This window comes from Phyllobates terribilis, unplaced genomic scaffold (assembly GCF_046119375.1).
Source record: "Phyllobates terribilis strain yellow unplaced genomic scaffold, ASM4611937v1 Scaffold_5__5_contigs__length_657084704, whole genome shotgun sequence".
Lineage (NCBI taxonomy): Eukaryota > Metazoa > Chordata > Amphibia > Anura > Dendrobatidae > Phyllobates > Phyllobates terribilis.
This window is the reverse complement of record NW_027362765.1, coordinates 46,271,742-46,298,001: the sequence shown is the minus strand read 5'-3', so window position 1 is coordinate 46,298,001 and position 26,260 is coordinate 46,271,742. Positions and strand designations below refer to the sequence as shown.

Here is a 26,260-nt window from a genome sequence, read left to right as displayed (position 1 = left end):
CCTGAGCAAGCTCGGCACTGCTGGTAGTCCGATCCCGCAGCTGAAATAGTTTTAAGATATGGTCCTGGCGCTTGCTGGTCTTTCTTGGGCGCCCTGGAGCCTTTTTGACAATAATGGAAGCTCTCTCCTTGAAGTTCTTGATGATGCGATAGATTGTTGACTGAGGTGCAATCTTTGTAGCTGCGATACTCTTCCCTGTTAGGCCATTTTTGTGCACTGCAATGATGGTTGCACGTGTTTCTTTAGAGATAACCATGGTTAACTGAAGAGAAACAATGATACCAAGAACCAGCCTCCTTTTAAAGTGTCCAGTGATGTCATTCTTACTTAATCATGACTGATTGATCGCCAGCCCTGTCCTCATCAACACCCACACCTGTGTTAATGGATCAATCACTAAAACGATGTTAGCTGCTCCTTTTAAGGCAGGACTGCAATGATGTTGAAATGTGTTTTGGGGGTTAAAGTTCATTTTCTGGGCAAATATTGACTTTGCAAGTACAGTAATTGCTGTTAAGCTGATCACTCTTTGACATTCAGGAGTATATGCAAATTGCCATTACAAAAAATGAAGCAGTAAACTTTTGAAAAATTACTATTTGTCTCATTCTCAATACTTTTGGCCATGACTGTACTCCTGGTTTTGGCTTCCACTCCTGAGAAAAAATACTGACCGAATACTGATAGTGGGGCCGTGGCCTTAGCAATACTGCAGGAGATACTCATTACACGTGACATGAGAAATAACTTCATGATGAAGATGACATCTTCATTTTTTACTACAGCTCTATAAACAGATTTATGAATGTTTGTGTGTATGGGGGAATCGGGAGAGAGCGCAGTCAGTCGAATGATCATTCAACCAACAGTTATCTAATGTGTACGGGGCGTTAGTGTTACCCGGACAGGCAGGGATAAAACACTGCACTGCAGTAGTGCAGTGCATCACCTGAGCAATATCATTGGTTTACATGTTGTATGACTGTTGTTGAAGAAAGTTTAAAAAAAGGTTTTAAGTGAAAAAATATCACAGTTTTAGAAAAGCAGAAAGAGAACCTCCACAACCTTGATGAAGACAGAGAGAAGGCATCCTCTATGTCTGAGTTACCCGAAAGACAGTATCCTTTATTTTATCTGAGGCAGAAAGAGATAAAGCCTCCTCCATCTTATCTCACTGGAAAAATACATCTTTGTACCATGCTAGGGCTCTTTCACACGTCAGTATCTCTGGTACGTGTGGTGACAGTTTCCACACGTACTGGAGACACTGACACACGTAAACACATTCAAATGAATGGGTCTGCGCGCATGTCAGTGTGTTTTCACGGACCATGTGTCTGTGGGCAAAACCTGCTGACATGTCCGTATTTACACGCTGCACGGGTCGCAAAACATCCCACACTGAAGACATCTGTATGTCATCCATGTGACACGTACCGACACCTGGGAATCAGCGTACAATTCGTGCTGTTCCCAAGCGCCGGGTGCTGAACGCTGCCCTCATCATTGTCCTCTGCTGGTGCTGCGATCAGCACCAGTAGGGACAATGATTAGAGAAGTAGTAGTCTGCTCCCGCAGTGTACAACTGTAAAAATAAGAATAAAATAAAAAAAATCCTTATACTCACCTGTCCTAAATGTCCCCCTCTGTAATCCATGCAACTGATCACGCCAAGGAGCCAGGGAGAATGACTCCTGAAGCGAGTTGGCCTCTGCTCTGGGCTGAGCTCAGTGAGTGACAGGACACCGCTCGCTGAGCGCAGCTTGGGGGCCCGCTTGCTGCAGGAGTCATTCTCCCCGGCTCCTCGGTGTGATCGGCTGCATGGATTACAGTGGGGGACATGGTTATCACAATAGTGCACAAGGACATCTCTGGAGTCTGGAGAGCGGCTATTTGTTCCCATCTTTTCAGTCATTAAAGGCATCAACTACTGAGGACTCAACTGTGATTATTTGTTATGTGATCGGAGCCGACAGAGGGAGAGGCCTGTTCCCATCAACACACCCCAATATATCGCCATGACAGCCGGGACCTAACAATGGGGTCCTAGAACAGCGTCATTAAGAATATAAGGTGAAGAAAAAGCTAAAATCCAGCGACATTGTGTAAAGAACTAACAAGTTCTATTTCTGGGATAATCTGTCCCCAGAATGTCTCCATTACAATGTACAGCTCCTAAAGCAGATAACAGCCCCTCATACATCTATAGCACCGGCCCCCCGGCCCGGGGCCACATCTCCAGACCTGGGAAACTGATCCAGGAGGTCGGTGCTGTGTCCCGGGGTCTTCTGTATCAGGAATGGGCGGAAGGGGGCATTTATTTATTAGCCGGTGGGATAGGGGGTACCATACTGTGGGGGCATCTTGTAGTATCAGAATGTGTGGGGGGGGGGATGGGGGAACTGTGGGGACATTATACTGTGTGTGTCAGACAGGGGGCACTGTACTATGGGGCAATATGTGTTTCCTGACCTCCGGTGTTTCATAGTTGGGTCGTATGTATCTATCAGAGGAGAGGGAGGAAAGCGTTATAATTCTTAGTAATGGGGAATCTCCACATACCTCCACCTGCAGAGCCGCCACCACATATATGGCTGTTCTGTGCGCACAGGACCTGTGATGAGGTCACAGGAGGGGAGGAGTCAGGGGTCACATGATCAGGGGCCTCAGTGGATGCAGGACTCTGCTGTGCTGGTTGTCATGGTGCTGGGCGTACGGAGCAGAGCCGCGCGTGTGTACGGAGCGGAGCCGCGCGTGTACGAGGTGTACGGAGAGGAGCCGCGCGTGTACGAAGTGGAGCCACGCTTGTACGAGGTGTACGGAGCGGATCCGCGCGTGTACGAGGTGTACGGAGCGGAGCCGCGTGTGTACTAGGTGTACGGAGCGGAGCCGCGTGTGTACTAGGTGTACAGAGCAGAGCCGCGTGTGTACAAGGTGAGCGGAGCCGCGTGTGTACGAGGTGTATGGAGCAGAGCCGCGTGTGTACAAGGTGTATGGAGCAGAGCTGCGTGTGTACGAGGTGTATGTAGCAGAGCCGCGTGTGTATGAGGTGTACGGAGCGGAGCCGCGCGTGTACGAGGTGTACGGAGCGGAGCCGCGCGTGTACGAGGTGTACGGAGCGGAGCCGCGCGTGTACGAGGTGTACGGAGCGGAGCCGCGCGTGTACGAGGTGTACGGAGCGGAGCCGCGCGTGTACGAGGAGTACGGAGCAGAGCCGCGCGTGTACGAGGAGTACGGAGCAGAGCCGCGTTTTTACGAGGTGTACGGAGCGGAGCCGCGTTTTTACGAGGTGTACGGAGCGGAGCCGCGTTTTTACGAGGTGTACGGAGCGGAGCCGCGTTTTTACGAGGTGTACGGAGCGGAGCCGCGTTTTTACGAGGTGTACGGAGCGGAGCCGCGTTTTTACGAGGTGTACGGAGCGGAGCCGCGCGTGTACGAGGTGTACGGAGCGGAGCCGCGCGTGTACGAGGTGTACGGAGCGGAGCCGCGCGTGTACGAGGTGTACGGAGCGGAGCCGCGCGTGTACGAGGTGTACGGAGCGGAGCCGCGCGTGTACGAGGTGTACGGAGCGGAGCCGCGCGTGTACGAGGTGTACGAAGCGGAGCCGCGCGTGTACGAGGTGTACGGAGCGGAGCCGCGCGTGTACGAGGTGTACCGAGCGGAGCCGCGCGTGTACGAGGTGTACGGAGCGGAGCCGCGTGTATACGAGGTGTACAGAGCGGAGCCGCGTGTGTACGAGGTGTACAGAGAGGAGCCACGTGTGAATTGGTATTGTGATAAAAACTTTCCATCTTCGTGACACAAAATTCCCCCCAAGCCCTCTGAAACTCTTGAAGGTTTTTAAAGGACATATCTCTGACCCCCGCACCGCTCTCAACCATGCCTTCTTCTCTCTTCCTTCTGGTCTGTTTTTGAGTGCCTTAACCAAAATTCCACCCCTTCCTTGGTTGCCAACACGTCCCTTGTTAGCAACCCCCCATCTTTTTTCTTAGATGGGACTACCAGCTTTCTAACCCTTTGAGCCCTGAAAAAAGCCCAAGAAAAAGCTAGCAGGAAGAACGTGATTTCGTACTCAGAGCTGCAGATCCCTAGCAGTTCCTTCCAGGAGCTTATACAACACTGGATGCCAACCATACCTCTGTGCCCGCCCCCGACGAAACCCTTTAACTGTTTGTTCCAGAATTGCTGACCCCACAGTGTAACTGCTACCATTATTGGGAAAATTTTGAGCAATGGACAACTACTTTACCAATCTGGAACTGGGCAAATTTTTGCTTCAGAAAAAACTCACACTTGTTGGTACTATGAGGATAAACCGCCGCGAAATTCTTCCAATCATGACGCACAATCCCAAGCGACCACTTTATGAGAGTGTCTTTGGTTTCTGCAATCAAGAGACAATGGTATCTTATAAAGCAAAGAAATAAAAATCCGTGATATTAATGAGTACAATGCATCATGATGGAAGTATTGACACCGATGACAGGAAACAGAAACCTGAAATCATACTGCATTATAATAAAACAAAAGGAGGTGTGGACAAGATGGATGAAATGATTGGAGAGTACTCGTGCAAGAGGCAGACAAAACGTTGGCCTGTAGTCATTTTTTATAATATCCTTGATGTGCCAGCCCTCAATTGCTATATTGTTTATAGTGAAACTCATCCAGAATTCCATGCCAACAGGAAGGACAAGAGACGTCTATTCTTGACGGAACTTTGCTATGAACTTTTGATGCCTACCATGATGGAGCGAAGCAACACAAAATGCTTACAAAGGCAAATTATGGAAGCTATGATCCAATGTGGTATACATTTTCAGGAACATCCAGAGCCAAGAGAAAAAAAAAGAAAGCGCTGTTATATTTGTCCAGCAAAGAAGGAAAGGAAATCTGAGCGTTTCTGTACTACTTGTGGACAAAATGTCTGCAAGGAACATTCTTCCGAAAAAATATGTGAAAATTGTTGGGGTAATCAGTAAAGTTGAAAAGGAAAGTTTTTGATAAAGAAATATTCCTGCAACATGTTTACTACATCTTTTATATAAAAAACTTTTAGACCAAAAAATCGTTTTATATATATATATATATATATATATATATATAGAAAAAATATAAAGAGGCAGCATTTTTTCTATTGACATGCATATTTCATATATATATAATTTTTATATATATATATATATATATATAAAGAATTATATAGAATGCATATATTGGGCGTTTTAAGCCGGTGTAATTACTTTTTTTTGTTTTATGCACATAATTATAATGTTTTGAAATATTCACATCTCAAATAAACTTTGAAAAGTATTTCTCTTTGAGTTACTCCATGTTATTTGCACACAGGCCTAAAAAGCCCCAGGTATGTGAAAGTGTAGATTTCTATGGTTGCGCGTTCTAGGGTTAAGAATGTGTTTAAATATGTATGTGTATGTATCTGTGCGTGTCTGCGTATTGTGTGTGTATATCTGTGTACCATGTTCATGTGTGTATGTGTGTGCATGCCTGCGTACCATGTGCATGTCTGCACTGTGTGTGCGTGTCTGTGTATTGTGTGCGTGTCTGTGTATTGTGTGCGTGTCTGCGTATTTTGTGCGTTCTGCGTATTGTATGTGCGTGTCTGCGTATATTGTGTGTGCGTGTCTGCGTATATTGTGTGTCTGCATATTGTGTGTGTGTGTGTCTGCGTATTGTGTGTGTGTCTGTATTGTGTGCGTGTCTGCGTATTGTGTGTGTGTCTGCGTATTGTGTGTGTGTGTGCGTGTCTGCGTATTTGTGTGTGTGTCTGCGTATTTGTGTGTGTGTGCTTGTCTGCGTATTGTGTGTGTGTGTGCTTGTCTGCGTATTGTGTGTGTGTGTGTGTGCGTGTCTGCCTATTGTGTGCGTGTCTGCGTATTGTGTGTGTGTGCGCGTGTCTGCGTACTGTGTGTGTGTGCCTGTCTGCGTACTGTGTGTGTGTGTGCGTGTGCATGTTTGCATATGTGAAGGATGAGGTGGCAGGCTGAGCCCTGTGTTGTATACCTAGATTTCTCCGCCGTATCTGTGCACCATGAATCGTGGTATGTGCTAATGGGGACTCTTTCGCCCGGGGCCCACTAAAACCTGGAGCTGGCCCTGGTTGTATGAGTAGCATTGTGCCCACGGGAGAGCCCCTGTCTCCACAGCTTAGCTTTTCATTAAGGCTGTGGGGGTCATCGTGCCAAGGGTGACGATCCACCGACATTCAAGCTGCACCAAAATTCGCTTGCAATCCCCACCTCTAATACCAAGGTGTACTTTGTTAATACATTTAATTTTGAGGTCATTAGCATTGCAATTATGGCACAGCCTGAAATGTTGGGGGATGGTCCCTAGGTGCCCCGATGTCCCTGACATGTTCCCTTGCATAGATTGTGATATAAGTCCCACATAACTGAGGTTACAAGTACATGTGGCAAGATATACCACATAACTGATACCACAAGAAATGTATCTACTACCTTCAAAGTTTCAATACTATGCTCGAGTCACTGAGAGGTAACAGGTATGTGCATGATTAGAAATATGGATCCAAAAATGCTACCAAAGGAATGGTTACAGAGAATTATTATTATTTATTATTATAGCGCCAATCATTCCATGGCGCTTTACATGTGAAAGGGATATACAGTGCTTACAAGTAGTATTCAACCCCCTGCAGATTTAGCTGGTTTGATAAGATGCAAATAAGTTAGAGCCTTCAAACTGCAAACGAGAGTAGGTTTTATGAACAGAAGCATAAATCTTACAAACCAAAAAGTTATGTTGCTCAGTTGAATTTTATTAAATTTTAAACATAAAAGTGTGGGTCAATTATTATACAACCCCTATGTTTAATATTTTGTGGAATAACCCTTGTTTGCAATTATAGCTAATAATCGTCTTTTATAAGACCTGATCAGGCCGGCACAGGTCTGTGGAGTTATCTTGGCCCATGCAGATCTTATCTCCTCCATGCAGATCTTCTCCATGTTATATAGGTTCTTTGGGTGTCTCATGTGGACTTTATTCTTGAGCTCCTTCCACAAGTTTTCAATTGGGTTAAGGTCAGGAGACTGACTAGGCCACTCCAACACCTTGACTTTTTCCCTATTGAACCAGGCCTTGGTTTTCTTGGCTGTGTGCTTTGGGTCGTTGTCTTGTTGGAAGATGAAATTACGACCCATCTTAAGATCCTTGATGGAGGAGCGGAGGTTCTTGGCCAAAATCTCCAGGTAGGCCGTGCTATCCATCTTCCCATGGATGCGGACCAGATGGCCAGGCCCCTTGGCAGAGAAACAGCCCCACAGCATGATGCTACCACCACCATGCTTGACTGTAGGGATGGTATTCTTGGGGTCGTATGCAGTGCCATCCAGTCTCCAAACGTCACGTGTGTGGTTGGCACCAAAGATCTCGATCTTGGTCTCATCAGACCATAGAACCTTAAACCAGTCTGTTTCAGAGTCCTCCAAGTGATCATGAGCAAACTGTAGACGAGCCTTGACATGACGCTTTGAAAGTAAAGGTACCTTACGGGCTCATCTGGAACGGAGACCATTGCGGTGGAGTACGTTACTTATGGTATTGACTGAAACCAATGTCCCCACTGCCATGAGATCTTCCCGGAGCTCCTTCCTTGTTGTCCTTGGGTTAGCCTTGACTCTTCGGACAAGCCTGGCCTCGGCACGGGAGGACACTTTCAAAGTCTGTCCTGGCCGTGGAAGGCTAACCGTAGTTCCATAAGCCTTCCACTTACGGATGATGCTCCCAACAGTGGAGACAGGTAGGCCCAACTCCTTGGAAAGGGTTTTGTACCCCTTGCCAGCCTTGTGACCCTCCACGATCTTGTCTCTGATGGCCTTGGAATGCTCCTTTGTCTTTCCCATGTTGACCATGTCTGAGTGCTGTTCACAAGTTTGGGGAGGGTCTTAAATAGTCAGAAAAGGCTGGCAAAAGAGATCTTTAATCCACACATGTGAAGCTCATTATTCTTGGTGCCTGAACTACTTCTTAATACTTTAGGGGGACCAAGCAGAATTCTTGTGGTTTGAGGGGTTGAATAATAAATGACACTCTGAATTAACTTTTTACGTTTTAAAAAAAAAACAAAAACAAAATTTGCTGCAGTGCATTTCCCACTTCCAGGCTGATCTACAGTACAAATGTCACAATGCCAAGTTAATTCCGCATGTGTCAACCAGCTAAATCTGCAGGGAGTTGAATACTACTTGTAGGCACTGTACATAGCACAAACAATTACAATAATTAGTGGTAAAAAAGTGGTAAGGTTAAGGATGAGGTGGGACAGGATTGGGTCAAGTTCGCAGGTGGTGAGGTGTGATTTGGGGAGTAAAGAGGAGAATTGATCTTCCGTAATGGTGGAGAAGCTGGTTTTGGATGAGGAGGATTGAGTAGGTGTGAGGAGGGGCTGTGGGGACTTTAGGCAAAAGCTTTGTCTGATGTTATCAATCTTTTGCTTGAAGAATGTGGCAAAGTGTTCGGCTGAGATGAGAGGGAGGAGGCGCTGGAGGACAGAGGAGAGAATTTAAAGTTTTGAATAGCTGTTTAGGTTTGTGAGACTGGGAAGATATGAGAGATGAGAAGTATGTTTGCTTTACTGCAGTATGTGTGGACTTGAAGGTAGTGAGGGACTGTTTGAATGTGATGAAGTGCTCGTTAGAGTGGGACCTTTTCCATTTTCGCTCAGCAACCCTGGAGGCCCTTCGCAGTTCTTTAGTCAGGTTGGTGTGCCAGGGTTGCCAGTTGAGTGGGCGAACTGTGGTATGTGTGCGGGGGGCGACCAAATTGAGAGCTGCAGCTGTTGTGGTGTTATGTAAAGTGGTAGCAGCATTTGCATCGTGTAATTAACTTATGCCTGTGAGAGGGAGAAGGGATTCAGAGAGTGAGTGTAGCTCAAGGTGCTTGAGATTTCTGCGAGGGTGTGCAAGTTTGTGGAGTGGGTCTTGAGCACCTGGAGAGGAGAGGGTAGAGAATGTGAGTAGGTTGTGGTCAGAAAGAGGGAGAGGTGAACTAGAGAGGTTAGATAGGGAACAGAGGCGGGTGAAGATGAGGTCCAGTATGTGGCCATCTTTGTGAGTGGGGGCAGAAGACCATTGAGTAAGGCCGAAGGAAGAAGTGAGGGATAGGAGCTTGGAGACAGATGAGTGGGAAGTGTCAATGGGGATGTTGAAGTCACCCATGATGATAGTGGGGATGTCAGCGGAAAGGAAATGAAGCAGCCAGGTGGTGAAGTGGTCTAGTCCTGGGGGGCGGTAAACGACGGCCAGTTGGAGGTTGGAGGGGGAGTAGATGCGCACACAGTGCACTTCAAAGACGAGAAAAGTAATGGAGGGTGGCAGTGGGATATGGGTGAAGGAGCAGTTGACTGACATGAGAAAACCTACTCCTCCACCATGCTTGCCATTGGAGCGAGGGGTGTGAGAAAGATGGAATCCACCGTATGAAAGTGCAGCTGGGGAGGCCATGTCAGAAGGGGTGAGCCAGGTTTCGATGATGCAGAGGAAGTAGAGTTTGTTAGTAATGAAAAGATCATGGATGTAGGAAAGTTTGTTGCACATGGAGCGAGTGTTCCATAGAGCTCCCGTTAGTGGGGCTGGGGAGGCGGGGGCTGGGTGGATGGGAATAAGGTTAGAAGGGTTGCGAAAGTTTGTGACAGATCGTGGATAGGAGGTGAAAGTGACTGGGGATGTGGTGAGGAGGACCAGGATTTGGAGAGATATCGCCAGCAGTCAGTAGGAGCCGGAAAAGTGTTAGCAGGTGGGAGCAGGAGAGGGCATGAGGTGGCTGTCTGTGTTTGGAGACACAGGATTATATATTGAGGAATAGTTCTGAGGAGGAGCTGAGATGAGTGGGGAGGATGGAGGGAGAAATGAAGAGTTCCTTACTAGGTGTAGGGATTAAGGAGGTTAGTATAAACATATTTGCATGCCTTAGCCATGTGAAGGACTGTCCTGATGTGAGACCATCGTGACTACATTTATTGATTCTCTAGACACTATTGGACGGCCTTGCGGAGTGGACAGGGATTTGTGTATTTTTGGTATAAAATATCAATTTGTTATTTTGGGGTATTCTGGAGAACAATTTCGAAACCTTTTTCTTTGATAGCAATCCTGAATCAACCTGTTTTCTCAGAAAGGTTTGTAATAAGTTTTTATATCTTAATATATATTAATTTCATCTGTGAAGCCCTTGAATTCATCCTCACACACAATGCCTTCAAATTCCTGGAAAAATAGTTCTTAGAACAGACAGGTACCACGATGGGTACTCCTGTGGCTTGTGTTTTTTGCTAATTTGTTTTTGGATGTTTTGGAAGAAAAGTACCGTATGTGTTTTCCACAATAAACCCTTTTATAAAGTACATCAAGCTATTCCTATGTTATGTAGATTATATCTTAATAATCTGGGCGGAAACTAAAGAACAGTTCTCTTCATTTATTAATTATTTAAATAAGACAAACACTATGAATATGTGGTTTCCTTCCGTTTATGAAGGTTCTGAGTTGGAATTTTTTGATGTTAAAATTCGTGTTTTTGACAACAGAAGCCTTTAGAAAATCAACTGCAATGAACTTTCTGTGACATTATAATATTAACCACCCTTTTCACAGAAAGAGATCACTGCACTATAGCCAATTCCTCCTGCTGAAAAAAAAAAAAAACAATAATCAGGAACGTTTTCAGCAACAGGTATTGGAATCTAAGGGGTAAGGTAGGTTTCTCCTTGTGGAGAGTGACATGCCAGGTCTGGCACATCAGTATGAGGAGACTTAAATGCTTTGCATGCTCCTCTAGAAGACTAAATATGCACATTGTCTCTTCAGAAAGGAAGACGACTTGAACTTTAGTGCCACTTATTCGATTTAGCAATCCTACAAGTCATTAACGACCCTTTAACGAGCCTTGAAATATGACTTAAGATAAAACCCAAATCAGAATCTCAATTTGTAGACTCAGTGTTTCGGGGTATTGCCCGAGATTTTGATTTGGCTTTTATCCTAAGCCATAATTTGTACTTTTGAATGACACCATTGATTTTACCATACAGTATACTGGAAAACGGAAAAGAAAAAACAAAGTGTGGTGAAATTGCAAAAAAAAGTACAATTCCATAATTTTTATTTTTACCATGTTCACTAAATGCTAAAACTGACCTGTCATTATTTTTTCCAGGTTATTATAAATTCGTAGATACCAAACATGTATTGGTTCTTTTATATAAAGTGCATCACTAACAAGCTGATTTTATAACATTCAACCCCTTAATAGCCTATGACGTATTAGTATGCTATAGGCTATTACCCCCGGTTCAGCGTGGGTTCCGGCACTGAGCCCACACTGAACCGGGCACATGTCAGCTGATTCTTACAGCTGACATGTGCCCGCAACAGCCGCGGATGGAATTGCGATCCACCCGCGGCTGTTAACCAGTTAAACGCCGCTGTCAATCTCTGACAGCGGAATTTAACAGCGCAGCGCCGGAAGCGCGGCCTTGGCTCCGCCCATCAGTGACCCCGTCACGTGATCGCGGGTCACTGGGTGGGCATGGCAACCCGGGGTCTGCAACAGACCCCTGTGGTTGTCATGTCTTGCTAGCTATGAGCGCCACCTAGTGGTCGGCGCTCATAGCAGAGGAGCATTTCTCCTTCATACAGGCGATCTGCTTTTCGATTGTACGCAGTAGAAACGATCAGGAAACTGCAGCTTCTAGTCTCCTATGGAGACTATTGAAGCATGCAGCTAGCGTAAAAAAAAAGGTTTTAAAAATATAAAAAATATATAAAAGTCACCCCCCTTTGCCCCATTCAAAATAAAATAATAAAAAAAAATTCCCACATACACATATTTGGTATCTTTGCGTTCAGAATCGTCCAATCTATCAATATAAAAAATAATTAATCTGTTCGGTAAACGGCATAACGAGATAAAAATTTGAAACGCCAGATTTACCTTTTTTTGGTCGTCGCAACATTGCAATAAAATGCAATAACGGGCGATCAAAATATCGGATTTATCCCAAAATGGTATCAATAAAAACTTCAGCTCGGCGCGCAAAAAATAAGCTCTCACCCGGCCCCAGATCCCGAAAAATGGAGACGCTAGGGGTCTCGGAAAATGCCACCATTTTTTAAAAATTTTTTTTTTAGCAAACTTTGGATTTTTTTTCACCACTTAAATAAAAAATAACCTATACATGTTTGTTGTCTACAAACTCGTAATGACCTGGAGAATAATTATGGCAGGTCAGTTTTAGCATTCAGTGAACGTCGTAAAAAAAACAAAACAAAAAATATATGTGGAATTGCATTTTTTTTGCAATTTCACCGCACTTGGATTTTTTTCCTGTTTTCCAGTACACGATATGGTAAAACCAGTGATGGCGTTTAAAAGTAAAACTCGTTCCGCAAAAAATAAGCCCTCACATGGCCATATTGACCGAAAAATAAAAAGACTATGGCTATAGGAAGAAGGGGAGCAAAAAGCAAAAACGGAAAAACCCAAGGTCCTTAAGGGGTTAATATACTTAGATTATACCTGCAATTTCAGTCATAGGGGGGTTCTTGTCATATTCAGTCATGGGCAGGCGCAGCATTCACTCACTGCTGGCGACGCCCATGTATTTGAATCCTGCTCCCTGCAAGCGCTCATATTGTGGGGCGCTGGCGCACTTGTATATGTCCGGCCGCCTGCGCAGTAAGGCTGTGATTACCAGCTTCACTTCGCATGTGCAAGGAACATAGCGTTTGTTTTTATAAGAAGATTTTGTGTTGGATTATCTACTAGCCTGCTCGAGATATCTGGTACATGGATTCTAACAATTTCTTTGAGAATTACCAGTTCCGAGTCTGTAACTTTGATGTCGTTAAATAAAGCTTGTATCTTACTTGTGGAAAGAACATTGTTTTTTTTTAATTAACTGGCCGATTCGCATGTTCAAATTTTTTTTGGAGGTTTTAATTTTGTTTTTTACAGATTTATATTTATTTGGAATCAAATACAATAACGGTGTGTGAGTACATTTATTGGGAATTAAGTTGTGTTTTTTATTGGTCTTATTCCGGAGACTTATAGTTAGTTTAGTAACTGGATTAACTATTTCGCAATATTTTAATTTATTGTATGGTGTTATCCAAAGGTATTGACTGATGTTTTCATTAAGGGAGATGAGAGTAGATCTACCCACAGTTTTCTAGGTGAAGATATACGCCATTCTCTAGTTCTGGCCAGATGTGCACCGAGTCTATATTTTTCAAAGTCTGGGAGTCCCAGACCTCCTTTGTTTTTTCTTTTTATTAATGTAGAATATTTAATTCTATGGCATTTATTTTGCCAGATAAACTTTGTGATTGATGTTTTGGTCTTTTGAAAAAAGGATTGTGGGATGTCTACAGTTAAGACTTGAAGGAAGTATAGAATTTGGGGTAAGGTAATCATTTTTAGTAAATTGATTCTTCCGAACCAGGAGATGGGGTCATCTCTCCATGAGGAAATATCTCGCTCTAATTTCTGGAGTAATGGTAGGAAATTTAGCTCATACAAAGAGGAAATAGAGTTGCTGATTTTGGTTCCTAGGTATGTAATATGCGAGCAGTTATTTATGAATGGAGATATTTTTGATAAATGAAGCCAATTTTCTGGATTTATGTTAATATTTAATAGTTCGGATTTGGAGAAATTTATTTTAAAGTTTGACACAAGGCCAAATATACGCATTTCTTTAAGTAGTGTTTCAATAGATTTCCATGGATCTGTAAGGTAGAAGAGAACGTCATCTGCGAATGCCGCTATTTTGTGCTCTGTTTTTTTCACATTTCATACCTTGAATTACGGAATTTTGTCCTATTTTTTGTAAGAATGTTTCCAGTAAGAGAACAAACAAGAGGAGAGAGAGAGGGCAACCCTGTCTTATCCCATTTCTTATCATAAAGCTAGAAGAAAATTCATTATTAATCTTCAGCCAAGCTGAGGGTTTGGAGTAGAGGGTCAGTATTTTTTCAGTGAAAAGAGTTGAGAAGCCAAATTTCATCAACGTTTTTTCCATAAATTTCCAATCTATACGATCAAATGCCTTTTCAGCATCAGTTGACAAAAAGGCAGTTTGTGTATACTTTAGTTTTGTTAAATGAATGATGTTTAAGGTTCTAATGATGTTGTCTTTAGCCTCTCTACTCCTCTATTGGCCAATATTTTTGCATAAAGTTTTATAACATTGTTTATTAATGAAATGGGTTGATAGCTACCACACAGAGTTGGGTCTTTTCCTTCTTTCGGGATAAGTGTGATAGCAGAGAGTGCTTCCGTTTTAAAGGGATTTGTTTTGTTTATATTATTGAAATACTTTATTAGGTATGGGGAAAGTTCTCTGAAAATGTTATAGTACTCTATTGAGTATCCATCTGGGCCTGGGCTCTTCCATTTGTGGCTTGTTTTGATGGCCGTATCTAGTTTATCCATTGTGATTGCATTATTTAAAAGTTGTTTTTGTGAATCTGTTAGGGTTGGTAAATTTATTTCTTCTAAATATTTAATAATTAATTCACATTTTTCTTTCAAGAGTTTTGGGTCTTCTTTTATTTTAAGGTTATAGAGATCCGAATAGAATAAGCGAAATGTCTTGGCAATGTCATCTGTTGTATAATGCATGCAGTCTTGTTTATCTTTGATTTTTTTGTATATATGCCAAGTTTATTTGTTTTCTAATCATGTTTGCTAAGTTTTTACCACATTTGTTTGCTCGAGTATAGAGTTTAAATCTAGAGTATTGAAGATATTTTTCAGATTTTTGTCTCAGAAGATCTCTGAGTTCTGTTCTCAGTCTGAAAAGGTCTTTCTCCAATGTTAACGGTTGAGTTACTTTGTGTTTCCCTTCTAGATCTTTAATTTGGTTTATTAAGGCGGTCACAAGTTTTTTGTTTTTTTTTCCTAGAGCCTAGTTCTATAAGAAGGCCTCTAAGTACTGCTTTGTGTGCCTCCCAGATGTTAGTCGCAGTTTTCTGAAAAATAGTTTTTAATGTTCTCTCTTTTATATTTCTGGGATTCACTATTGCTGATTAAATTATTGTTAAGCTTCCAGTTGAAGGGGCACTTCCTTGGGTTATTTGAGATGAAATTAAGGAATAATGGGGAATGATCTGAGTATATTTTAGAATCAGAGAATTTTCTTAACCTGGTTCAATAAATGGTGTGGTATGAATAAGTAATCAATTCTTGAGTATTTTTTATGAACAGTAGAGAAGAAGGAATAGCCTTCCATTGAAGGATGTATGATCCTCCAAGCATCTATCAGTAGAAGATCTGACAATGTCTTTTTAATGTATCCAATTGTCTTCAGTGGTACCGATGTGTATCCATTGGAGGTGTCCAAAGAAGGATGTAAAGGTATGTTGCGGTCGCCTCCTAATATAGGTATACCCTCAGCAAACTGGTTTAAAATTTTGAAGATTTTTTTAAAGAAGGGAAGGTGATTCGTATTTGGAGCGTATATGTTTATCAGTGTGTATAATGTGTTGTGAATCATGCATTTCAAGAAAATATATCTCTCATCATCATCATGTACTAGATCTTTTAAGATGAAGGGGAGTCTTTTGTTGATGACAATGGAAACTCCTTTGTTTTTTTTTATTGGAGAGGTAGAGTTGTACCATTTGGTAAATGTTTTATTTTTGGTTACGGGAGTATATGTCTTTTTAAAGTGAGTCTCTTGGAGAAAGATTTTATCTATTTTGTTTTTTTCCAGATATCTCAGAATTTGTACTCTTTTCTGTGGAATGCTTATACCTTTTACATTAAAAGTTGCGATATTAAGATTAGCCATAGAATGGATTTATAGTCGCAGGTATTAATCAAAAAGTCTTTAACAGGACTATGGGTAGATAGCGGATGGTTGGGGATGGCTTTAAGTGACATGGATAGGGTAAATATATTTTTCAGGATACTAAGGGTTTTAACTTGCAGCTGGCTGGAAAAAGAAAGCTGGTGCTGTTTTCAGACAGAAATTACAGCAAAATTTGATCAACAGATCCGTGCGGGGGCGTGGACCTGTAGGTTGAATGAAGTCGTGGTAATGGTGTAGGAAGATGAGGGGGTTAATCCCCCAGGAAAATCTTAATTGTTAAAGGAATGGAACCGAATAAGGTAATTATACACTATGTTCCAAATTATTATGCAAATAATATTTTCTCAGATTTTCCCAAATTACCTATATGAATTGCAGTCAATTTAATTTTCCAGTCAAATAACTATTAGAGTACAATTGAAAGGTTTTTGTACAAACTGCCTATGATAACAGTATATTTTTAAAAAAATAAAAAACTCAAACTGCACTCAAAATGCATGTTCCAAATTATTATGCACAGCAGAGTTTTCAACCTTTTCATTTTAATAAAGAACAAAAAAAATGGTCATTTTTGAAATTATAAGCATTAGCAGGTTATTACAAACTGAAATCAAAAAGTTTTTAACTCAAAACTTTATTCTAGGTGATGTTACATTTGCACATAGGACCCCTTGTTCGAAAGGAGCTTCTGAACTCTCTCATTCATTGAATTTGTCAGGTTTTGGATGGTTTCTGCTTCAATTGTTTTGCATGAGGATAGAATACCCTCCCAGAGCTGTTGCTTAGATGTGAACTGCCTCCCGCCATCATAGACACTCCTTTTGATGATGCTCCAGAGGTTCTCAATGGGGTTGAGGTCAGGGGAGCATGGGTGCCACACCATAAGTTTGTCCCCTTTTATGCCCATAGCAGCCAGAAATGCAGATGTGTTATGTGCAGCATGAGACGGGGCGGGTCATATGACGCGCGCATGTTAAATGTCGCTGTCAGAGTTTGACAGCGGCATTTAACATGTTAACAGCTGCGAGTGGATCGCGATTCCACCCGCGGCTGTTTGGAGCACATGACAGCTGATCAGATCAGCTGCCACGTGCCTGAAAAGATGTGCGATCAGTGCAGGAGCCCGCATCAACGTGTGAGGCGACCTATGATGTACCTATACGCGTCATAAAGGTTAAATAAAAGATGTTTCATGGGACAGAGAGGGCCACCTTTCATCCTTTGTACAACTTCATGAAAGCTCTACGCGCAGTGAAGCACCCGGATTCCCTGAAGTCACAAGGTGTTCACGAACGTTCCTTCACGTGAGGAGTTTCACGGATGGTGCCAGATTGCTCGTTTTACACGTCGCACGCACATGGCTCCGCTCCGTATACCTCGTACACACACGGCTCTGCTCCGCACACCTCGTACGCACGCGGCACCGCTCCGTACACCTCGTAAGCACGCGGCTCCTCTCCGTACAGGGCTGCGGAGTCGGTAAGCCAAACCTCTGACGCCTCAATTTCCATGACACCGACTCCACGACTCCCTCATACATGGCTCATGTTGAAGTGATGAATTTACTGTAGCACAGATTCATCTCAGCTAAAAGTCTAGACCCTTAGATCAGGAATAGGACAGACATTTATAGGACATTTCATAACTTTCCCAAATTCTTATGAAAAAATATTCCCCACAAACTGCATTCAACTACTGTACCCAATTTATTATATATTTTAGGAGTCGGTCCATTTCATACCGACTCCACAGCCCTGGTTCCGTACACGTCATACCTAGATAGCTCCGCTCCGCACATGTCGTACGCACACGGCTCCACTCCGTACACCTCGTACGCACACTGCTCCGCTCCGTACACCTCGTATGCACGCGGCTCCGCTCCGTACACACACGGCTCCGCTCCGTACACACGCGGCTCCGCTCCATACACGTTGTACACACGCGGCTCCGCTCCATACACGTTGTACACACGCGGCTCCGCTCCATACACGTTGTACACACGCGGCTCCGCTCCGTACACCTCGTACGCACGCGGCTCCGCTCCGTACACCTCGTACACACGCGGCTCCGCTCCGTACACCTCGTACACACACGGCTCCGCTCCGTACACCTCGTACACACGCGGCTCCGCTCCGTACACCTCGTACACACGTGGCTCCGCTCCGTACACCTCGTACACACGCGGCTCCGCTCCGTACACCTCGTACACACGCGGCTCCGCTCCGTACACCTCGTACACATGCGGCTCTGCTCCGTACACCTCGTACACGTGCGGCTCCGCTCCGTACACCTCGTACACACGCGGCTCCGCTCCGTACACCTCGTACACACGTGGCTCCGCTCCGTACACCTCGTACACACACGGCTCCGCTCCGTACACCTCGTACACACGCGGCTCCGCTCCGTACACCTCGTACACATGCGGCTCTGCTCCGTACACCTCGTACACGCGCGGCTCCGCTCCGTACACCTCGTACACACGCGGCTCCGCTCCGTACACCTCGTACACACGCGGCTCTGCTCCGTACACCTTGTACACACACGGCTCTGCTCCGTACACCTCGTACACACGCGGCTCTGCTACATCCACACTGTAAACCCCTCCTGACCCCACACATAAACTTCACCTCATCCAGCACCATGACAACCAGCACAGCAGAGTCCTGCATCCACTGAGGCCCCTGATCATGTGACCCCTGACTCCTCCCCTCCTGTGACCTCATCACAGGTCCTGTGCGCACAGAACAGCCATATATGTGGTGGTGGCTCTGCAGGTGGAGGTATGTGGAGAGACCCCATTACTAAGAATTATAACGCTTTCCTCCCTCTCCTCTGATAGATACATACGACCCAACTATGAAGCATCAGGAAACACATATTGCCCCCATAGTACAGCGCCCCCTGTCTGACACACACAGTATAATGTCCCCACAGTTCCCCCATTCCCCACACACACATTCTGATACTACAAGATGCCCCCACAGTACGGTACCACCCACCCCACCGGCTAATAAATAAATGCCCCCTCTCCCCATTCCTGATACAGAAGACCCCGGGACACAGCACCGACCTCCTGGATCAGGTTCCCAGGTCTGGAGATGTGGCCCCGGGCCGGGGGGCTGGTGCTATAGATGTATGAGGGGCTGTTATCTGCGGTAGGAGCTGTACATTGTAATGGAGACATTCTGGGGACAGATTATCCCAGAAATAGAACTTGTTAGGTCTTTACACAATGTCGCTGGATTTTAGCTTTTTCTTCACCTTATATTCTTAATGACGCTGTTCTAGGACCCCATTGTTAGGCCCCGGCTGTCATGGCGATATATTGGGGTGTGTTGATGGGAACAGGCCTCCCCCTCTGTCTCCTCCGATCACATAACAAATAATCACAGTTGAGTCCTCAGTAGTTGATGCCTTTAATGACTGAAAAGATGGGAATAAATAGCCGCTCTCCAGACTCCTCCGGTCTCTTCATCACTTTATATTATATTTGTTACCATGTTTCAGGGCTGTGGAGTTGGAGTCGTTGAGTCGTAGGCAGAATCGGATTCAGTATAAAATGGACTGACTCCAGCTCCTAAAATATATAATAAATTGGGTACAGTAGTTCAATGCAGTTTGTGGGGAATATTTTTTCATAAGAATTTGGGAAAGTTATGAAATGTCCTATAAGGCTATGTGCCCACGATGCAGAAATGAAGCAGAAAATTTCTGCATCTCCCTGGCAGAAAAAACACATGCAGATTGTGCATGCGTTTTTCCTGCAGAATACATGCGGATTCACATGCGTATCCACATGCGTTAATGCATGTGTTTCCGCATGCGGACTGACAAGCACTTTCCAGGCGATAGCATCACTTGGAAAGTGCTTGACAACTAGGTCACACTGTATAAATCCATGCAAACGGCATGGATTTATACAGTGTGACCTTAAAAATAAAAAAAATAAAGCTATACTCACCCCCAATGCTCCGGCGTGTACTGCAGCGCTCATCCTGGCTTCTTCCGGGTTGCCGGGCTATCACGAGACAGCCTGCGGTCACATGACCGCGACGTCATTTCAGGTCCTGGAAGGAGAAGCGCTGCCGGCAAGCAGAGAGAAGCCGCCGGACAGGTGAATATAAACTTTATTTTTTTCTTTTTTTCACAGGTACAATGGTACCCAGGTCTGGATGAGAGTCTCCTCTCCTCCAGAACTGGGTACCATCCGCACATAGAGACGCATGATATCCGCTTGTACAAATGTACAGACACGGATATTATGCGTCTCAATGCAAGTCAATGGCGGCGCTTCCGCAAAATTAATGAACATGCTGCGGATTTATGAGCGCTGCAGAAACGCTGCGGAAAAATCCGCAGCATGTGCATTGACATTGCGGAATGCCATTGGGGACCATGGGGTGCGGATTACCATGCGTTTTTGATGCGTTTCCGCTGCGGAAATTCCGCAGCGGAAACGCATGAAAGACGCATCATGTGCACGCAGCCTAAATGTCTGTCCTATTCCTGATCTAAGGGTCTAGACTTTTAGCTGAGATAAATCTGTGCTACAGTAAATTTATAATTTAAACATGAGCCATGTATGAGGGAGTCGGAGTCATGGAGTCGGTGTCATGGAAATTGATGAGTCGGAGGTTTGGCTTACAGACTCCACAGCCCTGACATCTTTTCAGTCGCCATTAAAAGGGATCAACCACTGAGGACTCTCATGTTTGATGATTTTCTATCTATTGGATAACATGGTACAAAGATAGATTTTTCCTGTGAGATAAGATGGAGGAAGCTCTATCTATCTATCTCTTTCTGCCTCAGATAAAATAAAGGTTGCTGTCTTTCGAGTACCTCAGATATAGAGGATGCCTTCTCTCTGTCTTCACCAAGATTGGGGATGATCTTTCTGTTTTGCTAAAACTATGATATTTTTCACTTATGGTAACATAGTAACGTAGGTTGAATAAAGACCTAGGTCCATCAAGTTCAACCTTCCTCCCCCAATTGTACTCCCTACACTAACACTACATTAACTTACTAACTTACTGGAACTAGGCCTCACAAATGTATTATTATTACCATTTTTATTATTGCTGCGCTATTACAATTAAAAATAAACCCGTTTATAATTTTTTAAAATTAGTTTTAGCTTTTGAATTACTCTAGTGATTCTAATAATGGTATTACTAAAATCACTATGCCTAAGGCTACGGCCCCACTATCAGTATTTGGTCAATATTCAGTCAATGTTTTTTCTCAGGAGTGGGAGCGAAAACCAGGTGAGGAACAATCAGAGAAAAGGTTTAATAGAAACAAGTCACCAATTCTGCATTTATCACCCACTCCTAGTTTTGTCTCCCGCTCCTGAGAAAAAATACTGACCGAATACTGACCAAATACTGATAGTGGGGCCCTGGCCTTAATCTGTTGATCCAGGCAAAACCCCAGGACACATTCGGCCAATTTGCATCATAGGGAAAAATTCCTTCTTGACCCAGAGAAAAAGCGATCAGTCCTAGAACCCTGGATCAAACCTATTTATGATACTAGTTATGTAATTACTATTATTGTATGAAATGTACTACTATAGGTGTAAAATCGTCCAGCCCTTTTTTGAAAGCTATTATAGTGTCGGCCATTACTACCTCTTGTGGTAGGGCATTCCACAGTCAGTCTGCTCTGACAGTAAAGAACCCTTTCATGTTTAGGTGCCGGAATCACCTTTCTTCCACCCCTAATGAGTGCCCCCTGGTCTAGGACCAGGGGTAGACATATCATTGGTGCAACCTTTGCGGCCGCACAGGGGCCCAAGAGATAGGGGACCCATTTCTACCTCCAAAGCAGGTGCAATTTAGCATTTTTTTGGAGCTCTCCGGCTGTAAAGGACCCATATATTGTTCTTGCACAGGGGCCCTTTTCTGTTGGTGTCCGCCAGTGTTCCTGACTATGGTCTTTGGAAGGAATAAGTCATGTGCTAGTCCTTTGTACTGACCACACATATATCTATACACATAAATGAGATCCCCTCTGAGGCGTTGTTTTTCTAAGCTAAACAAGCTCAACTATTTCAACCTCTCATCATATGAGAGGCCTTCTATCCCTTGTAATTATCTAGTTGCCCACCTTTGAACTGACTCTAACTTCTGAATATCCTTTTTAAAATGTGGAGCCCCAAACTGGATCCCATATTCCAGATGTGGCCTCACCAGTGATTTATAAAGGGGTAACAATACGTTGGGATCGCAGGATTTTATTTCTCTTTTTATACATCTTAAAATCTTGTTTGCTTTTGTGGCTGCTGCTTGACATGGGGTACTGCTGCTCAGCTTACTAGTAACCAGAATACCCAAGTCCTTCTGTTCTGTAGGCCCAAGTATACTCCCATTTAATGTATATGCAGCAATAGGATTACTCCGTCCTTGGAGCATTACTCTACATTTATCTATATTACACCTCATCTGCCAAGTGTTTCTCATTCAGTCATCTTATCCAGATCGTTCTGCAATATCGTAATGTCAAGATCAGATTTTAATATCCTACATAGTTTGGTGTCGTCAGCAAAAACTGACACTTTACTCTCAATCCCATCCCCAAGGTCATTAATAAAGAGGTTAAAAAGAATCGGTCCTAACACAGATCCCTTCGGCACCCCACTACTGACTATGTCCCATTTAGAGAATGTACCATTTATGACGACTCTTTGCTTCCTATCATTTAGCCAATTTCTTACCCATCTGCATATAGTTCCCCCATGTCCTTGCTTCTGTAGCTTCAGTGTAAGGCTGTTATGTGGTACAGTGTCAAATGCCTGTGCAAAGTCCAGATAAATCACATCCGCCGCATTACCAACATCCAGATTTGCACTTAACTCCTCATAGAACCCCAACATGTTGGTTAGACAAAACCTATTTTTCATGAATCCATGCTGATTATCATTTATTATATTATTCTCTGTGATATAACTCTGCAGGTCATCTCTTATGATGCCCTTAAAAACTTTGCACACTACTGATATCAGACTTACTGGACGGTAGTTACTAGGATCCATCTTCTTAAATATCGGTACCACAATCCTGTGGCGCAACCCCTGTTACAAGAGAGTTTAAGAAAATGAGATGAATACCATCTGGGCCGGGGAATTTGCAATGTTTAATTTGCTCAGACGCAGGCGTACTTCTTTTTGTGTTAAACTAGTTATATCATGTGGTGAACTTTGATTTTTGCCCTGTTGAAAGAACCCTGGAACAGACGGCTTGTTGGTGAACATGAATAAAAAGTGCCTGTTTAATATCTCAGCCTTTTCTTTGTCCTCTCTAATTATCTTGTTATTATTGTCTTTTGAGCGGCCGATACCATCTGGCTATTTGTTACTCTGTACATAATTTAGCTAGCTTGATTTCTTTTTTACATTTCTTATTTAGTGCTTTATACTCCTGAAATGCTATTTCTGTATTCTCGGCCTTCAAGATTTTGAATGCCCTTTGTTTTTGTCTTATTAAACTTTGTACTGTCTTTTTTATCCATAGTGGTTTCTTTTTATTCCTGGACATTTTATTACCGGAGGGTATAAGTTCTCTACAGGATCCTAGTAGTATTTCCTTAAACATTCCCCATTTACTTTCGGTATAGCCAGTTACCATGACATGGTCCCAGTTTACATGATTAAGCTCTTCCCTTAATTTGTTGAAATCAGCTTTCCTAAAGTTCCAGGTTTTTGCATTTCCTTTTTGAAATTTTTTATTGAATATTACATTGAAACCATATTATGGTCACTGTTTCCCAAATGCTTCCGGACCTGTAGATCTGAAATTGCATCTGGTCTGTTTGACAGAACCAGATTCAGCAGATTACCTCTCCTGATCGGTTCATCTACGAGCTGAGAGAGGTAATTGTCCTGAACTGTGGATAAGAACTTGCAGCTTTTAGCACAATTGGAAGATTCTATGTCCCATTGAATATCTGAATAGTTAAAATCTCCTATAATAAGTACCCTATTATTATTTGTTGCATTTCATCCTCTACCTATTCAGCTATATTAGGAGGCTTGTAACAAACTCCAATTAAAAGCTTTCCATTATGGCCATCCCCATGTACATTAAGTTTCAAAACTGTTTTATTGAAATTGTTTATTTTACAACATAGAATATAAACTTCCGTCCATAATGATTTCTCCATGCGAGGAGGTAACAGGCATTATGGTTTATACTCTGACAATTAACACATGAAAACAAAAGAAAAAAAAATAACAAGAAAGGAATAAAATAAAATAAAAAAGGGGGAGAATGGGAAGGGGGAGGGCGATTCTTAATTGAGAAAACCATCCTGGTAATTAGTATCTTTATACACCATTAATTATCAAAACTTAATGTGATTAGTGCCTCTTATATCAGTTAATAATCGGCATATACTCCATATACATTACAGTATATCATATCAATAACCATGCTAGAATAAATGCTCTGATCAGAAATAAAAAATGGCCTCTTATCTTTCCTTATAAATCACTCATGGGGAGACACTTAGAGAGCGGCTCAGGAGGGGGTCAAGATGGTAGTCTGTCCAGCAAGTCCAAATAGCATAAAATAATTCCAAGGTATCAGCTTTAGTGTCTTCAATGCGTTCATAAATCATTATATTATCCAATTTATTTATTTTTTTGCTAAAAAATTGAAATCTAAGTTTTCTCCACAATGTGAGAGAGTGAGAAGTATATGGAGAGAGAGCAGCTAATTTAGAAGGTAATTGACCTAAACCGGAGATGGAGTATGGTGTGCTGAGGGAATTCTCAAATTCAATCCACCTGGGCTTCCCTGATGGAGAAGAGATTGCGCTATTTGCGAAGCCTTATAATATAGGGAGAAATTGGGAGGTGATACTCCTCCTTGTCGCCTATGATAAAACATGGTTCGTTGGGATATCCTGGGGCGTTTCCTGTGCCAGACAAGTTTGGAGATTAGTGAATGTATTTTTGAAAAGATCTTACAAGTTTTTACTATAAGTAAAGATCTAAATAGGTATACAAAAAAAGTTCATTTTTATTGAATTAATACAGCCTAACCAGGAAAGCCATGAGTATGTCCATTTGTTGAGGTTAATCTGGAGTTACTGGATTAAAGGGGCATAGTTCTATTTAAAAAGTGTTGATTTATTTGTGGTTAAATTTATTCCCAAATAGGTCAGATAATGCTCCCTTTTAGGGAATCCGAATTGGGGTATTATATGATCTTGCATGGAGATAGGAATGCTTCAGATTTATCAATATTAATTTTGAGGCCAGAGATAATTTCAAATCTACGTAGAAGGGAGTAGAAGTTCGAAGAGTTATTAAGGACTGTATTATGGTTAAAAGAAGGTCATCGCGAACAGGCTGACTTTGTAGTCATGATGTGATCCTTGCCCTTGATATCCTTTAATATCAGGATGTTCCCTTATGGCTTCTACAGGGGTTCAAAAGCTAGTGCAAATAATGCCAGTGATAACAGGCAGCCTTGTCGTGTTCCTCTCTGTATCTTAATAGGTATGGGTTTGGTAGAAAGGAGTTTTAGATATGCTGTGGGTGAATCATAAAGTAATTTTAATGAAGCAATGAGACCAGGTGGAAATCCATATAAGGCTAGGGTATTAAAGAGGTAAGGCCACGAGATGGAATCAAATGCTTTTTCGATATCTAGTGCTAACATTATTAGCGGTGTTTTGTTAGTCTTTGCTGTATCCAAAACGCTGAGTGCTATTGAATGCCGGTAAATCCACATGTGTTCACTGAACCATGCGGATTTACCGCATTCAATACATTCTAGTATTTAAATTTCTGTTGCGGAGACTAGCGACTCCGCAAGAGAAATTGACATGCTGTGGTCCTGAAAGACGCACCGCATGTCAATGTCCACGGGTGATCTGCATCCTCAGATGCATGCATAATGGACATGGGATTTCTAGAAATCTCATCTACTATGCTGTAACATCTGGAAGCTGAGCGTTCAATGCTGTATAAACACTCAGCTTCAAACCTGCAGCGGCTCCTGATAGTGGCTACATACCCAAACTCACCCGCAGCATGTCAATTTCTGTGGTGGAGATGCCAGTCTCCACTGCAGATTTTGACCAATTGAAGTGTGATTACATGCGGTGGATCTGTATGTATTGACAACAAAAGTGCGGCATTAGAACACAGTGTTTTAGACGCAGCTAAAATACGCTGTGTCTAAAGCGCTGCGGTTTACTGATCGTGGGGATAGCTGTGAGCTGTTAATAGCCAGGGAACATGTTTGCCTAATGGCACCTTCCTAGGCTAAAAATAGCAGCTGCCCCAGAAATTACATGAATGGGAATGTGGGAATGCTAATGAGATTGGTTTAACTGACACCTAGTCCTTTTGTTAAGTGATGACAGGGTGTCAATCAGACCCTT

At 43.1% G+C, this 26,260-nt stretch overlaps 2 protein-coding genes across 4 annotated transcripts in view; one reads left to right on the top strand and one right to left on the bottom strand.

Moving 5' to 3' along the window:
* LOC141271884 (uncharacterized) overlaps window positions 1–2,625 on the bottom strand; it is a 37,589-nt gene extending 34,964 nt beyond the window's left edge. The window contains exon 1 of the mRNA XM_073682093.1: window positions 2,563–2,625. The gene's annotated coding sequence lies outside the window, so the exon portion shown is untranslated. The remainder of the gene's footprint in view (window positions 1–2,562) is intronic.
* Window positions 1–26,260, top strand: part of LOC141271890 (uncharacterized) — a 318,442-nt gene that overhangs the window by 267,794 nt on the left and 24,388 nt on the right. Inside the window, exon 1 of one of the 3 annotated variants that reach the window (XM_073682106.1) lies at window positions 2,662–2,934. The exons of 1 other annotated variant lie outside the window; for it this stretch is intronic. The gene's annotated coding sequence lies outside the window, so the exon portion shown is untranslated. Of the gene's footprint in view, window positions 1–2,661; window positions 2,935–18,583; window positions 18,643–26,260 lie in introns of those variants that run through there. One more of the 3 variants, XM_073682104.1, reaches the window with a different exon arrangement.